The sequence below is a fragment of the Ambystoma mexicanum genome, chromosome 1p (genome assembly GCF_040938575.1).
Source record: "Ambystoma mexicanum isolate Mex_15411 chromosome 1p, UKY_AmexF1_1, whole genome shotgun sequence".
In the NCBI taxonomy this organism is placed as follows: Eukaryota; Metazoa; Chordata; class Amphibia; order Caudata; family Ambystomatidae; genus Ambystoma; species Ambystoma mexicanum.
In genome coordinates, this window is record NC_090921.1 from 669,530,133 (window position 1) to 669,546,598 (window position 16,466).

At 47.6% G+C, this 16,466-nt stretch overlaps 1 protein-coding gene and 1 long non-coding RNA gene across 2 annotated transcripts in view; one reads left to right on the plus strand and one right to left on the minus strand.

Annotated features, from left to right (window-relative positions):
• LOC138556815 (uncharacterized) overlaps positions 1 to 16,466 on the plus strand; it is a 583,894-nt gene that overhangs the window by 528,968 nt on the left and 38,460 nt on the right. The window contains exon 3 of the long non-coding RNA XR_011298145.1: positions 13,398 to 13,453. This is a non-coding gene — a long non-coding RNA (uncharacterized lncRNA). The remainder of the gene's footprint in view (positions 1 to 13,397; positions 13,454 to 16,466) is intronic.
• HORMAD1 (HORMA domain containing 1) overlaps positions 1 to 16,466 on the minus strand; it is a 2,731,278-nt gene that overhangs the window by 114,551 nt on the left and 2,600,261 nt on the right. The gene's annotated exons all lie outside the window — the stretch shown is intronic.

Here is a 16,466-nt window from a genome sequence, read left to right on the forward strand (position 1 = left end):
TAGGCAGCGTGACTGCGTGGCCTGTGACACCCCCCCATTATAGCACTTGTCCGCTGAAATGATCCAGTGGCCAAGACGTGCAGTACATTGAGGACCTTCTCCAGGGGGCTGAGTGCTTGGGAGCACAGGGTGGGTGATGTGAGGTCATCCTCCCACTCACTCACCAGGTCGAGTATTATGTGAGGTGGAAACACCTGGTCATCAGGCATCCCAAAAAGGCTGGTTCTGGGTGTAAAAATTCTGGGCCTGACTATCCTCCTCCTCCTCCTGCGGTATCCCACGACCACTGCTGCTAGGAACGGTATATTCATCTTGGCGTCTGGGCTTGTTTGTTGTTTGCGCGCACTTTTATGCTGCGTGGGTCCACGTACGCCTGCTTCTTGCTGGCGTACGTGTTTCCGGATTAGCGCGTCTTTTTTGGCGCATGCATTAGCCCCGTTCAATTCCATGAATACGTGTTGTAGACGCGCGTGTGGGCGTTCTGCGCATTTGCCTCCTGTACTTCCCCTGTGACGCCCACATTTTCACGTGTTTTCCACATTCCGCGTGTTACGCCCCCTGTTCCGCCTACTTTTGTTGTGTGCGCTGCGCTATGTGCGCTTTCGCTGTGTGTTTAGCGCACACTGTTTGGAGACGTGTGCGCCAGCGTGCGCCACGCAGAATTTTAGTGCACATCCAGGGATTTACACGCGCACGGACTTCCATGAATCGCTGGGCGCGGGTTTCGCTGCGATTTTCGCACTTACACTGCGATTCGCACGCTTTCGCCGAAAATGTCAGCGCACATTAATTCCATGAATCGGCCTCTTAGTATATGTTGAAGACAAGATTGTTTCCAACAGGGTTGGTGGTAAGGTATTTTCCGAACTGCTTAACAGGTCTAGTTTAATAGAGGGGGCCATCAACCAGTATCTCAGCTGAAGGTATTGTAGCCTATCATCTTCCTGCAGCACCAATTCTGTTTTAAATTGCTTGAACAAGTTGATCCCTTGGCCCTGGAACATGTCCACCATCTTCACACATCCCATGGCCTCCAATGGGAGAAGGCACCACGCATCAACCCTAGGGTGAATTGGGGGCTGTGGGGCAGTAGGGTAAAGGAGGGGGGGGGAAGTAATCCTGTGTGTATGCCCAACATTATCCCACATGTCCCCCACCAATCCTGTAATGGTGCTCTTATGAATATTTTGTGGTCTGTCCACCCTGCTCAGCTAGGGGGGGTACCTGACACTGACTTGTCCATGCGCACCCACTTTTTTTCAGTATTCCGTTTGAACCAGTCCTTAGTTGGGCCGCCTTGTAATAGTATAAGAAGTTCGGTAGGCCCAAACCCCCCTTGTGTACTGGTGCCATCAATGTTTTCAGTGCGACCCAGAGTTCTTATTTTTATTCCACACAAAAGCATAGAGCATCTTATTAAGTGTCCGAAAGAACAATTGGGGAATCGATATTGCGAGCGCTTGGAAGTAGTAATCTTGATAGTATTGATTTTCGAAAGCCATGAAATAGACAGTGAACCCCATTTGTGCAATTGCATTTTGATGGATTCCCACAGTGGTTGATAGTTCGCACTGTATAGCCCCTTAAGTGTTCTGGTAATTGTCACCCCCAATAATTATGTGTCTCCTGGTGCTCATTGAAAAGAGGTGCTATGTTTTGCCCATACCATGGGTTTCCCCTCAGGTGACAGGTTAAGGATTTTTGATTTAGAAATGTTGATCTTCAGTCATGCGACCCAGCCAAATGCTTCATTACTACTGGCAGGGAGTGTTCTGGCTCCATAAGCAAGAGGAGCATGTGCCTGCAAATGGCATCACTTTGTGATCCTCCCCCCCAAAAGGGATTCCCTTGATTGTCCCCAGGGATCTGATTTTGTTGAGGAACAGTTTCAAGTGTATTGCATAGATGAGTGGAGATAGGGGGCAACCCTGTTTGGTACCTCTTCTTAACGGAATTGTCTGGGAGAGGTGACCGTTGATTAGGAGCCTGACTATTGGGTTGATGTAGTTGGCTCAGTCTTTCTGTAGGAATGATGCCCCGAACCCCACAATTTTTATGGTGCGGAACAAAAAGGACCACTCAACTGGATCAAATGCTTTTTCTAAGTCCCGCGAGAGAAGCCCCGCCAGTGATCAAATGGCATACCCTCCATATATTGTCAAACGTTTGCCCCTGTTTTATAAACCCTGATTGGTCCAGGTGAATTATTTCGGAGCACTTCTTCCAACCTGTTTGCTAAGATTTTCATGAAGAGCTTGGCGTCTGCATTTATTAGGGCGATGGGTCTGTAGGACCCGCATATGGAAGGGTCTTTAGCTGGCTTGTGGTAGAAGACTAACTTTGCTTCCTCCATCGTAGGCATTTTGGGGCTTGGGTTGCCAAAGGAGTTGCATAACCTAGCTAGTCTGGGGGCCAGTAGTAGTTTGAAGGTTTTGTAAAATATGGCTGGTTAGGCGTCTGGGTTCGGGGACGTGGTGTGCAGGAGGTTCATTATCACCTTTAGTACTTCCTCTATGATGATGTTGGCCTTTAACTGTTCCCGCTGGGGAAATCTTTTGTAGTGGGACCGAGTGCAGGTAAGTTTCTTGTAAGGAGTGGTCGGGGCTATCTGATGTGTACAGGGAGGTGTAAAAGGCTATGAATTGTTCAGTAATTCCCTGCATCATGGTCACCCTGGTCGCCTAGGTTTTTTCATCTCCTAAATAATTTGTGATGCTACCTTTTGTTTCACCTGATGCGCCAGCAGCCTGTCGGCCTTGTTCGCCTTTACGTAGTATTTCTGCTGCATCTATAGTAGCCCTTTCTCAGACTTTTTGGTTTGGAGCAGTTCTAGTTTGCCCCGGATGTTCTCATAAGTCTTGCACAGTTTCACCTCTGAGTCGGTTTCCAGCTTGCGCATTACCTCCCAAAGTTCATGCTCCAAGTCAGCCTCAAAAGCTTTAGTTTCTTTCGTCCTCACTGTGCACATCAATATCAGCTCCCCTCGAAAGGTCAATTTGAAGGCATCCCATAGGTATTGCTCTGTCGCCTGTGGAGAGGAATTAAGCATTAAAAAGTCCCTGATTTTGGTTTCCATATCCTCCCGCAGCACATTATCGGCCAACATTTCTTGGGGGAACAACCAGTTCCATAGCTCTCTCCTCTCAGGTGGAGGTTGATCGTAATAGTTAGAGGGGCCTGGTCCAACAAAAGTATGGTACCAATGTCCACCTCCTTAATTTTACATGTCTCTAGGCCTGCAATGGTTCTCCCCGTGTTTGGGGTCTAAATGGTGGCTATTGTGAGCATAGTTGGCCCTATTTCTATTGTGAGGAACAGGTATCTCCCCAGTTTGTTCGTCCGTCTAGAACCCGAATAGCTGGGCCCGAGCGAATTGCGATGAAAACCGTGGCAACTTTCCCCTGGGCGTTTGAGTGATATGTGTGCGGGTAATATCACAATTTATACCTATGCCTGTCCTGTTTTCTATTGTAGGTCTCTTGCAGGGCTGCAATATCGGGTTGTTTACTTTGAAGGAATCTATCGACTTTCTTCCATTTTAGCGGTGAGGTTAGTCCCATGACATAAAGCGTTAGGCATTTGAATTTAAACACCTATGGCTGCTGTAAGCAGTGTGCCTTACACCCTCTTCCTTTGATGCTCTTGTTCCTGCTTCCCGCAGAAGCCCCCATGATTTCTTAACCTTCTCCTGCCTTCCCGCATTACCCTGTCTTCAACCCCAATTTAAACCCTCCTCCCCCAACTCCCTGAGTGAGCCAAAGCTCCTAAAGAGTCCTAGGGTCCACAGCTCTTGGAATTGATTCTAGGGACAACTGGCAGGGTGTCCTAAACCCACCTTCAAGATTCCAAGTGAGTACCGGAGGGGCGATCATCCGTATCAAGGCTCCCCTTTGCTCTGGCCCTCGTTGCTTGGTTTGTCCTATGCTTGTCTTTTAATTTGTCCTATCACTTCAGTGCAGCCTGTGGATCTTCCGTGAGGTGTTTGTCCCTAGGGCCATTGCTTAGGCAACGACTTCTTCATCGCTCTCTAGTCACCTGCAACCATTTCCACAATTTCCTCCTTAGCAGGGCGTCTTCACCCCTTGCCACTTTTGGTCCACTGTCTTTGTCGCTAAGGTGCAAGATGTGCACCCCTTTGTCGCAGGTGGAGATTCTGTGTTGTCGCCCATCCCAAGGAAACAAAAGGCCAAAAGGGAAGGTCCATTTATATCTGATCCGTTTGGCCGTGAGCGCCCTCACCACCGATCCCATCTCCCTGCACTTCTACAGTGTTGACTGGGCCAGGTCCTCGTACAATTGGATTCCAGCTCCATTGAGGGTAATGGATCCTGCCCGCTGGGCCTCCCATAGAATTCGTTCCTTCTGAGTGTACGATGTTATCGCTGCTACGATGTACCTGGGCGGTGCCCTGGTTCCAGCCTTGTAGAGCCAGTCGTGTGTAACCTGTTGATATGCACCTCCTCCAACTTCATGTTGCCGAGTAGATCTGCAAAAATCCGTTGCACAGTTTCTTTCAGGTCTGCAGCTTCTTCTGGTAAGTTCCATATGTGGTTGGTAGATCTCCGGGATCTGTTTTCCAGTTATTCGCACTGTAGTTTGAGATTGTGGGAGATTCTGCCCAGGGCTTCCATGGTTTCTTCTGTTTTCCTATTGTCCTCGACCATCTCTTGCAGTGCTTTTTCTGTTGTGTCTGTCCACTCTTCTAATGACGCCACGTCCTACTTCAGGTCCTGGATTGCCTGCTTTCCTTGTGACGTGAGCATTGAGAATTGGGTTAGGATGGAGGCTGTGAGCTTATCTTGGAAGTCGTTGAAATAGGCTTCTAGATCCGCCTTGCTCATGGCCATGGCATTGGTGCTGGTGTTTGTTTGAGGGTCTACCCACCATTGGTGAGGGCCGGTTGGGGGGTGGCTCCAGGCTCTCTATACCAACACTGCTGGAGGGTGCCTTCTTGCGATGTGGCCGGTGGATGTCGTTTGCCGGATGTACCCCGACTCTTGCACTCTGGGATTGGGCTATTTCGTGAGGCAAACTCATAGGAGGCTTCGAAGGCTGGGATAAGAGGGGGTTGGCCCCAAGTTTATTTCTAGCACTTTTGCTGCAGGGGACACTCGGTTCCAAAGTTCCAGTCCAGCTGCATCCCTTCTAGATGTTTAGGGGCTGCTACCCCCTCCTCAGTGGTAGTTTGGCAGTGGAGACTATGCAGGGCCCGAGGCAGGTTTGTGGTGTTCAAAGCTGATTGGGCGGCTGGTGAGGGGGCTTTCAAAGCTCAACTTGTCAGGGCCCCCTCTCGGCTGGAGCCCTTCACGCAGTTGATCCTAAAGCTTGGTGCGTTCTCCCCTGTCATCTGGGGGCACGGGGCACTTGTCAATAACACCGCCTGGGAGGCGAGCACAAGACAGGGGAGAAGAATACAAGCCCACTGGTTCGGCAGATGGGTCGCTCTCCTGCTCGCCTGATGTACCCACCGCCTAATCCTCTGGCCTCCTAACCATTGCCACCTGGGAGCTTGCAGTCCCCGCTGACCAGGATTTTTGCCTACCAGGCGGGCACACAGCTGCTCAATCCTGAAGCCCCCTCCGCCCTCGGTGGGTGAATGCGCTCATGGAGGCTCACTGTGACCGCACCTTGATGGATCTGTCGCGGTCCATCAGCGGCCAGCGCTGTGCAGCCAGAGGCCTGTGTGCTCCTGGTGTTGAATGGGCGCAACACCGGAATAGGACTATGGTCGGTATTGCGGCCGGCATATGCTACCCGTTTGGAGCCTGGATGCAGTGAATGCGTGATTGTTGGGGCAGCCCAAAGACGGAGCTCACCTGCTCGTTCGCCTGCCTCCGGTTGCCTTCTTGGCATTGCATTGAAAGTTTTTAAAGCCAAATGGCCTGCAGCTACATTTTCTACCCTAAGCATCTAATTTCTTAAGTTTTTTTCTATACTGCAGTACTGATGGGAGAACTGTGGCCTTTGAGCTTGCCGTTGCTGCTTGGATCACAAGACTATCTGCTGAAGGATGAAGGGTCAGAAATTGAGGGTCACCCAGCCCTTCACTATGTATTTAGGAAATGTCCTTGGCCCCAATAGGTGCAGAGGCTGGTTGGTAGGACTGGTACCTGTGGCTCTTTAGGTTTGAGGATGTCCATAATGCCATGACAAATAACTTTGTCTGAGGCCAATATATAATTGAAAGTATCTATTGCTCTTTCTACCACAGCTCTAAAGGAGTCAAAATTCTGTCCTAAAGTTGGGGGGCGCTCGAGAGCTGCACCAAGATGGCAGCTCTTATGTGAGCTCCTGTGTTACCTTTCACAAATCCGGTTAACATCCTGATTCATCAAGGTCGACTCACCCCGGAAAGCTGCGGGCGGACTGCTGATGCTGCCCACGATCGATTGTCTGGCTTTGCATGGTGCCAGTTGCATCCGAAGGGCAGCTGTCGCCGTGGGCTAGTGACGAGGCCTGGAGGTGGAGCAGCAGAGTGGCTTTGGGGGATTGCCGAGGTGGAGGACGTCGGCAGGCTGCGATTAAGGCCAGGGGCTCTGAGGGCAAGTCCTTACACCTGTGGTTGCACGGTGGGGACCACTGTGGCTTTGCTGATTGCTGTGTGCAATGTGGGGTGCTGTCTGCTGGTCTGCGCTTCTGGCCGAGGTACCAGGCAGCGGGGCGCTGCTGAAGTGAAACATGAGGGGGAGCAGGGGGACAAACCGAGCAGGTGGTGGCCGGCACTCCTGCTGTGTGCAGCAGAACGGGACAGTGCCTTGGGCCCCCGCTTAGTGCAGCCTCCAGATCTCCTGATGGCCTTTCTGTGTGGTCCTCAGAGGTGGCTCTCTCCTGCACTTCATCGTTATACGGCCTGAACCATTTAGTGCCTGGCTGTGGACAGGCCTGAAGTACTGGGAGTGGGCACTGCGCCTGGCATGTATTGCCGGGTTACTCAGGCTCCTGGAGCTGAGGAGCACCTGCCATTGAGATCCTGAAGCCTGGGGTAACAGTCATCTGCCTCCGTGCTTTGGTGAGCAGACCCGGGAGGCGTGCCTAGTATCAATGCAGTTGTGAAGGGGCCTCAGCATACAGAGGAGAGGAGGTGACTTAGCCTACTGGAGCGGGTTAGGCCACAAAGTGGCTGGAAACAGTTGAGAAGAGCCGGAAGGTTGGTGGAGCAGCTTTCGCACCGCTGCCATGATGCTGTGAGCTTCTATTTCTTGCTGGAGGTGACTCGTCACTCTTCTGCAGAGGTGCGGGCGTGCTAGCTGCTGTGGCGGTGAACTGCATTATATTGGGCAGCATATTTTCAGGAGAGCGAGGTGGTCCTGAAAGCACATTCAAGAATGACAGTGCAGGTTGCCCAGGTGCCCAAATACAGGCAGGAGTACGTTTCCAGCTGGGGAGCCAGTATACGGTGAGAGGCTATGTCAAGGCAGAGATCATCAACATCAGGTTCTGGGACAGCTTGTGACATCTGGCTCCCCTGGGTGTTCCTTTGGCAGGCACCTTCAGCATTGTGGTGGGGCTGCTGAGCACTGTCTTGGCCCGATTGATCCTTGCAGCTTCTGTGGGTGCGCATCAGTCAGGGTCAAAATGGGGAAGCATGATAAGACCCAGTCTAAACTCCCATATGGCACCCCCTCACAGGCATAATAAAATGCGGCGCGAGGCACTGCCGAAGTGGAGGAGACGGTTGAACTGAAAACGGAGTCCTCACCGGACACTCTTAGGGACATAAGGTGTATCCTGACCTAGCTGCAGACCGGTATCAGCTCACTAGACAACAAAATTGACACACTTACCTGTAAGGTCGATCATATGCAGGTGTCGCTCAACAGGCATGGCGACAGGCTAGATGAAGCAGAGCAACGCCTCTCCATGGTGGAAGATGTATCATCCGCAGCATCAAGGGAAGTAGTCCAATTGAGGAAGGCGGTTAAGGAGCTACAAGAAAAGCAGAATGATTTTGTGTTCAGGTCTCGCTGTAATAATCTTAGGATATTCAGGCTTCTGGATGTTCTTTTTCCTTCATGAGGATGGCTTTTTTGATCCACAGAGCTTGAGGAAGGCATTAGGGAGCTGTTCTCAACCTTTTTCCTGCTCTTGTGAGGTGGGGCGATTCCCCTTACCACTGAAGAGGCCCTTCTCTTCGAAGTTTGTCTCTCAGTTCTTTTGTGAGATATTACAGGAGCTGTTTCAGCACCATAATATTGGCACTTGGTCTCCAGATGTAAAATCAGCCTTCTGTGTCTGTCCTGTAGTGTCTTGTTGGTGAAGGTTTTGCAGATATCGGATTGTTGAATATCATGAAGATATAAACAGTAAATGCACTGTTCCTGGGGGTCCCTCATGCACACCATCTTCTTGCTGCACCTGCTGCGATCCTTAAACAAGGAGGGTATTTTTGGCAGGTCCTGTCTCCTCAGCCATGGTGCCAAGGTGGTCTTTACTCAATGAAAAAAATTGGTCCAGTAAGTCACAGATGGTAGTCCTTGACTAGATGAATTTGATAAAGTGAAATAAAAGGTTGTAGCTTGTAAAGTTAAATAGAAAAAAATAATGAAAGCTCAGAGAGCTGACAGAGATTTCGCCTGTCTGGTAGACTGCACTGAAAAATCTGAAGATGGCTGCCTGGGGTGGAGCTTAGGCCGTGCCACCTCATTTTTAGGGGTCATAAATTAACAAAGTGAGGTGGAGGGACTACATAAGTGAATGTCTTATTAGACATAATGGGCAATCCTCAATGCCTTTTCCTATGGAAAACATTGATATATATAATTATTTTAAATTACCGAGGATTCCCAGATTGACAACGGGGAATATTCAAGCATGTGAATCTATGAAACATCCAATGCTGGGGCAGTAGTGTCTCCACAGCGGCTTTTTTACACCTGGCTTGGAATTGTCCTCCAATCCATTCTTTCTGGGCACAAGTGTTTGAAATGATCGAAGGAATTGCGGGTGAAAGGAAAGCATTTGTCTCCTATTGTAGCTCTGCTGGGTTACACGCTCAAGCTGCCTAAACGTGTCAGAAAGTTACTGGGTCTGCTACTGTTGTTGGCCAGGAGGAGTGTGGCTATGGTTTGGGGTAGGGGTCGTTTTCTTGCATACGAAGAGTGGAAGTCTGATACATTAAATTGTTACGAAACGGATATGGACTATGGAACTATGCTACACCCGGCCTCGACGCGGAAAGACATTTGGTGTCCATATGTTGTATACTTACTGTCGATTAGCTGCAGCGCATCTGTGGGGTTGGACCATCCATCTGCCTGTTCAAGTCCGGAAATAATTTGTTTTTTCTCTTCTTGGTTGTCATTTTCACTGAGGGCGTGGTCGGGGGTAGGGTTGCCGTCTGTAAGTGAAGTATGTGTTGATTGTTTTATCTATGCTTTGAAAATCAATAAAAACTGTTTTTAAAAAAGAATTCTGTCCTAAGGTTGAAATAGGTTCCATCGCTATTTGTTAGTCTGCTGATGTATAAAGCACACTGGACTCCTGCAAGTCCTTTGTAGTTGTAGCAGGGTCTAAGGATCGAGTTTAGAAAAGTTCTTCAGCCCATGACTGTCTTGATATTTCTGAAGTCAGTTGAAAGCCTGGGGGAGCCTCATCATTGTGCTACAAAAAAATGCATGCAAAAGCTCTCATCTGTAACACCTTATCTCTGGTATTATAGAAGGAACTGTCTGGTTTGGACGGCTCTGAGACTGGTTCTTCAATCAGTCTCCTTCTAACGAAAGCTTTTTCTGTGGATGTCAGTCCCACTGTCTGATCTGAGAGCACTGAAGGAGCCATCAATACTACTTTCGATGGCCTCGGAGCTGTGAACAACAAGGCCAATGAGGTTGGAGGCACTGCCACTTTTGATGTCTTTTTTGATATCTCTTTTTCCTTTTTTATCTTTACCCAAAGCCAGAGGTGTGCAGGAGCAGTGTGGGCTCTTTTCCTTTTTTCTTTTTTTACCTCCTGAAGAAAATGTCTTTTGTACACTTTCCAGATTTTGCATGGAATATCTTTTCCATGGAGGGCCTAAACACCTCCCATTCCTAATCTGAGGATGATTCTGTGGAAAATTCTGTCTTACCCAGTTCCTTGGACTTCGACCAGTTTGTCTTGTGCTCCCTCTTAAAGAGGGTGAAAAACTGGTTCTCAAGGATGATGAGGAGCTCTTTGATTGGTGGTGCGGCTTCTTTTTCTTTTCCTCAGACCAAGAATGGTGATAGGAGTAGATTTGACTGGGTTTGATTTCACCAAAGCCATAAACAGCCTAACAGACATTCTTTTAATGCCTTTGAATCATCGTCTGACAGGGTCCACACTCCTCGGTATCATGCCCTTTTTCAAGGCAGAGATGGCATGAGTAGTGGGGATCCATTAAAGACATCGACCAATGGCATGTTTTACAGGCTTTGAAGCTCAATATTTTTTCAGTCATGAAGCAAAATGTTTTTTTCCTGACGAGCGATAGTCTCTCATTCCGGTGTGTTACCGTGGAAAAAAGGAACTGAAGAAAATGGCACCAACGACTCAGTACTTTCAAACCAATGACGCCACCTCGGCATAAGACAATACCAATGAGAAAAGATTGTCAAGAACAGAGCCAACCGGTGCCACCTATTAGCTGTCAACTGGGATAGCTCAAAGATGAGGAATCTATGGGAGGAATATGTCCATTAGAAGGTAAGGCAAGCCTTAAAAGTAGCGGTTCCCCATGCCATTGTTGCCCTGTTATTGAAATCGAAAATCAAGCACATGTCCCTATCACGGGCAACAAAATATGAAATGTTGCTGCTGTAAATTCATTAAAAAATTGACCTAATTCCTTGTCCAATGCTTAATCCAGCCTCCCACAATCTACTCCTATAGTCAGAGAAACACATGGCTATTAACCTTACCGTTGCGTAGCTTTCACTGATGACCTTCTGCAACTCAGAGGGTCTTTATGATACTCCAATCCAAAATGTATAACTGCTATACTTTGTGGCCAGATCTTGTTAAAGAGGAAAGTATGGGCAGTTGGTAGCTACATGTGCAGTTTGTTCCTTGGTAGATGGTATAGAAAGTAGTAGATTACCCAATGTCACTTTAGTGTAAATAGCAGAATTTGTAGCACTGACAAAAGCATGTGAGCTAGCTGTATACCAAACATTCAACATAGTCACAGATTTCCGTTATGCCTTTGGGGTGGCACATGATTTTGGTCAGTTGTGGAAACTGAGGGGATTCTTGACATCATTTGGTACACCAATTAAAAACATGTTTATGTAGCAAACCTCTTAGAAGAGCTGATGCTGCCCAAACAGATAGCCATAATTAAGTGTGCAGCACACCAGCCCCTGAATGAGGAGGTCTCTCACCAACATGCATTAGCAGATGCAGCTGCTATGGCATTTTCCGACTCTCTTGCTGAATACTTATTAAGAGTAAAGAGTAGGATACAATCTCCTCCACTTAACACGCTCAAAGAACTAGCATATATTCAAGACACTGCTCCAGAGATTGAAAAGAACTAAAGGTCTAGGGCCCTCATTACGACCCTGGCGGAGGTCCATGGTGCAATTTGCACCATGGACCATGGCGCAGAGCTGCCAACTCCGCCATGGGGGTTGGCGGACTTACCGCCCCATTCCGACCTTGGCGGGGCGGTAAGTCCCCAATCCCCATTTACCCTTCCCCATTCCCATTTTTGCCCCATAGGGTATAATGGGAGTGGGGAAGGCGTTAATTACGCCACCGTAGAATACGGTGGCGTAATTAACGAGGGGACCCGTAGCGCCATGGATTTTTCCGCCCGGAAAATCCGGGTGTAAAAATCGCCATGGCGCTACGGAAAGTCCTAATCTGGCGGAGAGGTACGCCATGCATTACGCTGGCGTAAACCCCTCTCCGCCAGGGTCGTAATGAGGGCCTAGGAGAGGCTGTCATTTGCACAAAGACATTCTTTGGCAGAGGTGCACAGTCACCTTGCCGGCCTGAAAACGCTGTTATTCTACCTGGCTCTCAATTATCAGAGACTCGCTCATATAGGAAAAGGAGGTATGATTGCAACCTTCAATCAAGACACTTTTTTACCAGACTTTTCTACAATGGCACAAGCTTACTCCAGACAGTGTGTCATTTGTCAGCAGAACAATGTGGTAAGAACTGTCCCAACAAAACAAGGGGCACTCCCACAGCCCTTTGCAAATTTCGTGCACCTACAGGTTGATTTTGTACACATCCCGAAATGTAACAATTTCTAGTATGTTCTCCTAGCAGTAGATGTTTTTTGGGATGGCTTACCATGTAGAAGAGCAGATACTGTGACAGTGGTCAAAATCTTAATCTGGAATTTTATTCAAAGATATGGGTTGCCAGTGAGTATAAACAGCAATAGAGGGACTCACTTTGCAAGGCAGATGGTATGTGAACTGTATGCCGCCTTTAATATTAAAAACAAACAACACTGCGATCATCACCAACAATCTGCGAGGGCCTTAGAGAGACAGAACGGAATCCTGAAAGCTTGCCTGAGGAAGCTCTGTGCTGAGAGTGGCCCTAGGTTGACTGAGGAATTGCCACTAGTGGTGTTCATCAAGCACAGTACAGCTAACAGAAAGCTAGGGCTCAGTCCCCATGAGGTGCTCTTTTGGCACTCTGTGTTTCTTCTCTCATCATCACCGGTGAATAGCACACTCAATTCTGTTCACTTGACTGATGATTGTGTCATTAAGTACTGCTAGAAATTGATTGCTTCTATCAGACTTATTCACACCCAGATATATGATACTCTGCTGAAAGGGTCTGAGGAAGCTTGTTGCTTTATCTAACACAGTGATTGTATGTACATCAAGGGGTAATGCACCTGCACCATGTCAAGATCAGACAAATAGCTACCTGGGTGCATGCTTCACACTGTAAAATATTGTGACACAAGAAAAGAGGGAGCAAGCTCCTTGTGATTAGTGTAATAACTTGGTACCTTTTTGTAATATTGAATGACATTTGCTATTGACAGGAATAAGTGCAGCTCCAGAGAATATTTTGCTCAACAGAAAAAGGTTCATTCAACATCATCACAATATCAGATGTGGAATCCTGGTATCATAGGCGTTACTTTATGCCCTAGCGTGGAGGCACCGATACTATGGGGGGCACATGAGAGTGTGGGTTGCACATAATTATAGGGGTTATCCCCTAACCTACCAAAGCTAAGGAATGGTAGGTTGTACAGCCATGCCACACACATCCCAATTGGTTGTCTGATTTAGATCATGCTAAGGCTTTAGCAGTAACTGAGCACTCACTGACTGCTGCAATCATTTGTCAAAATTCAGGCCTCCATTACTGTATATGTGCCTAATTAAATGAATTGGCCTAATATAACACACTAGTCTGATTTGTTTTCCTATTGTTTTTCCACTCTTATTTTATAGATGTTAATCAGAACAAAGAGTGAATAATTAAGTGGTTCCGGAACTGCACGATACAGGTATATATATGTGATCTCATACCTCATTTCATATTCTGTCAGAAATATAGGAGGTGACCATACAACACTTACCAGACACTAACAGCCCCAAAAGGGAAACAAGAGTGCAGAACAGGAAAGCAGGAACTATAACAATTTGTTGAAACTAATATGATTTTGGCTAATGAGCAGTCTGGTTTCAGGATTAATCATGGAACAGAAACAGCGCTCCTGGATCTGAAGGCCAGTATTATAGAAATCATAGAGGAAGGTAGTCCTGCTCTTTTACTTTTGCAGGAGTTATCCTCTGCATTTGATTTAGTTGATCGTAATCTCCTGGCAGACAGACTTCAGAATATAGGCCACTGCTCTCCAGAAGCAGTATTATGGCTAAAGTCATTTCTTGGTCCTAGAAGCGCTTGTGTAACCAAGGGCTCCTCGAAATCCAAGAAAGTTCCTGTTGATTGTGGTGTACCCCAGGGATCATGCTTGACACCACTATTGTTTAATATATATATTAAATGTCTATGCAACATGCTAAAATCCATGGGCATATTATTTGCAAACTACGCCAACGACACCCAGATAGTCATTAAACTATCTGGGGTTTATAAAGATGATCTTTCAACTATTAATAGAATCTATGAGGCAATCCAGAAATGCATGGCCTTAAATTCTCTTGCTCTTAATGGTAAGAAAACAGAGCTATTGATCATCAGCACACCTCATAGGCTGAAAAATCTAGATGACTCTTATAAGACCTATGAGATAGATGGCAATAATATTGCTGTATCTGAATATGTAAAAACCCTTGGAGTGTTTTTTGATGCACATTTGACCTTTCAAAAGCATGTGACCCATCTAAAATCGTCCTGTGCATTTCTTACACACCTTCTTTGGCAAATACGTCCCTATCTATCAGAAGCTAATAGAGCATCAATCGCAGCGGCAATTGTAAATACTAAACTAGACTACTGTAATAGTCTCTTTATTGGCACCACCAAATCTAATATAAAGAGATCCAAAATGGAGCAGTTCGGGCTGTCTGTGGATTGAGTCGTCAATCACACATTACAGAACACCGCAAAAGACTACACTGGCTCTCCATTGAGCAACAACTCGAACCCAAGTATTTGAACAGTTGTAGTCATCTTAAACCTTTCATTGGGAAATTAGGGAGGTCAATAAATGCCTGCAAGCTTACCTGATTCTTTTTGGGGGTCAAGATGATTCTCAAGTAAAATCCTAGACCTCACTGGCTGGGGAACAGGTTCTATGGTCTGCATCCTGTACATTTTGCGTATCTCCTGTAACAGGGGCGTCGAGCCCAGTCGAATTAGTGGAGGGGAAGCTGGTGGAATGGGCAGAATGCTGAGACAAAATCCCCGGGCCACTATTGATAGGACCCAGGGTTCCTGGGTAATGAGTTGACAAAAGTTCAGTTGAAGGGAGAGTCTGCAGCCGACTGGAGTCGGATGGACCTGCAATTGAATCTCATTACTTTTTTGCCTCTGCTTTGGAGGAAGAAGAATGGCAAAAACAAACGCCTTTGGACAAGGTTCTTGCTTGCTTCCTATGTGCACTCAGTGATTGGTCAGTGTTTCTTGCTTTTCTCTGTTGATATCCGCAAAGCCCTCCCAAGGTATTTTGCCTAGATGCCCTAGAGAAAGCCGGTTGGTGAAAAGGTAGTTGACCTAGTTTGGTAAGCACCCGTCTGGGTCGATGTTTTGTGATTATGGAGCTCTTCGTCGGTGGTGGAGTGGAAGAGATCCTGTCCGTCAAATGGAAGATCTACAATGCGATCGTGGACCTCTTGCATGAACTTTGCCTTTGGTACTGGAGAAGCTGCAGAGATTGGGGAACAAGTTCTTTTATTAGTCCTTTAAAATAATCAATGTCCTGTAGCAGAGGCCGATACTGGGGTCGATGTTGAGGTCACTGCTGGGGCAGTTGACAGCCATGCAGTAGGCGACGCTGGCACCAGTACGGTTGACTGAGCTGATGGCCCCATGAAGACGATAGAGCAAAGGAGCAGAATGGGTACATCATGCACCATTGTGAAGTGTTCCAGTTGGTCTGTGGAACAAATGCAACACATGGGACCATTGGAGGCAAGGACATCTGAGTATCTTGACCCCCTAGAGGTGGATCTAACAGCCAGCTTGCCTGGGGAAGATGAAGAGTGTGACCATCCTTCTGTGTCACCTGTGCTCTGTCCTGGCCTAGGAATAGTGGAAGCCTGTCCCTTGTGCATGGACTTATTGCATTCCTTGGTCGCCATTTTCTTGGGATCGGCCATTTTTGCTTTCGCAGTATGCCCATGGCTTTCACCCATTTTGTGCTTATCAGTGTGGCCCCGGTCGCGAGGGACAATGAGATCTTGTCCTGACGGTGTGGAGTTCAAGATTATAGGTTGTGGAGGCCCTTTGGGTGGGGACCCGGTAAAAGGACCTCTGGGAGTCTCAGGCAGCAGCAGTGGCTAGGCCACTGATAACCCAAGCACCCCCAGACAGATGCCTGGTGATAGGCCCTGGAGAGCCCTCAACTCATAGGTCGGTACAAGCTTTTGACAGCTTAAGGCCACCCCCGGTGTATCTCGGAGGATCCGTGGACCTTTCCTGACCGAGGCGATCCCGGGGAGGATTCACCCCTGTGGGGTGCCTGGAAAAGAATAGGACTTACCTGAGAAGCATGCAGTGTTTTCGGCCTATGTGCCTTGGCAAAGTCCTTGACGCGCTGAGGAGGAGAGTTGCCGAAGAAGTCCTTGCACATTCCATGATCGTTTTTCAATTTCTGGTGCATTGTCCTGTATTAGTGCAAGATCCTGCAGGGATACCAAGGGAGACCACTGCATCAGTCATTTTTGAGAAACAAATGTACATCCTGAGAACAGGAAAGAGCTTCCTGCTTAGTTGCTGTGTCAGCCAAGGCATTTCCTTTGGTCACCCCACCATGAATGGATTGGTGAGCAGCAGAGTTAACAATAGCAATCATTTTGGGCAACATTAGAGCATCAAGAAGAGCAGTGAAGAAA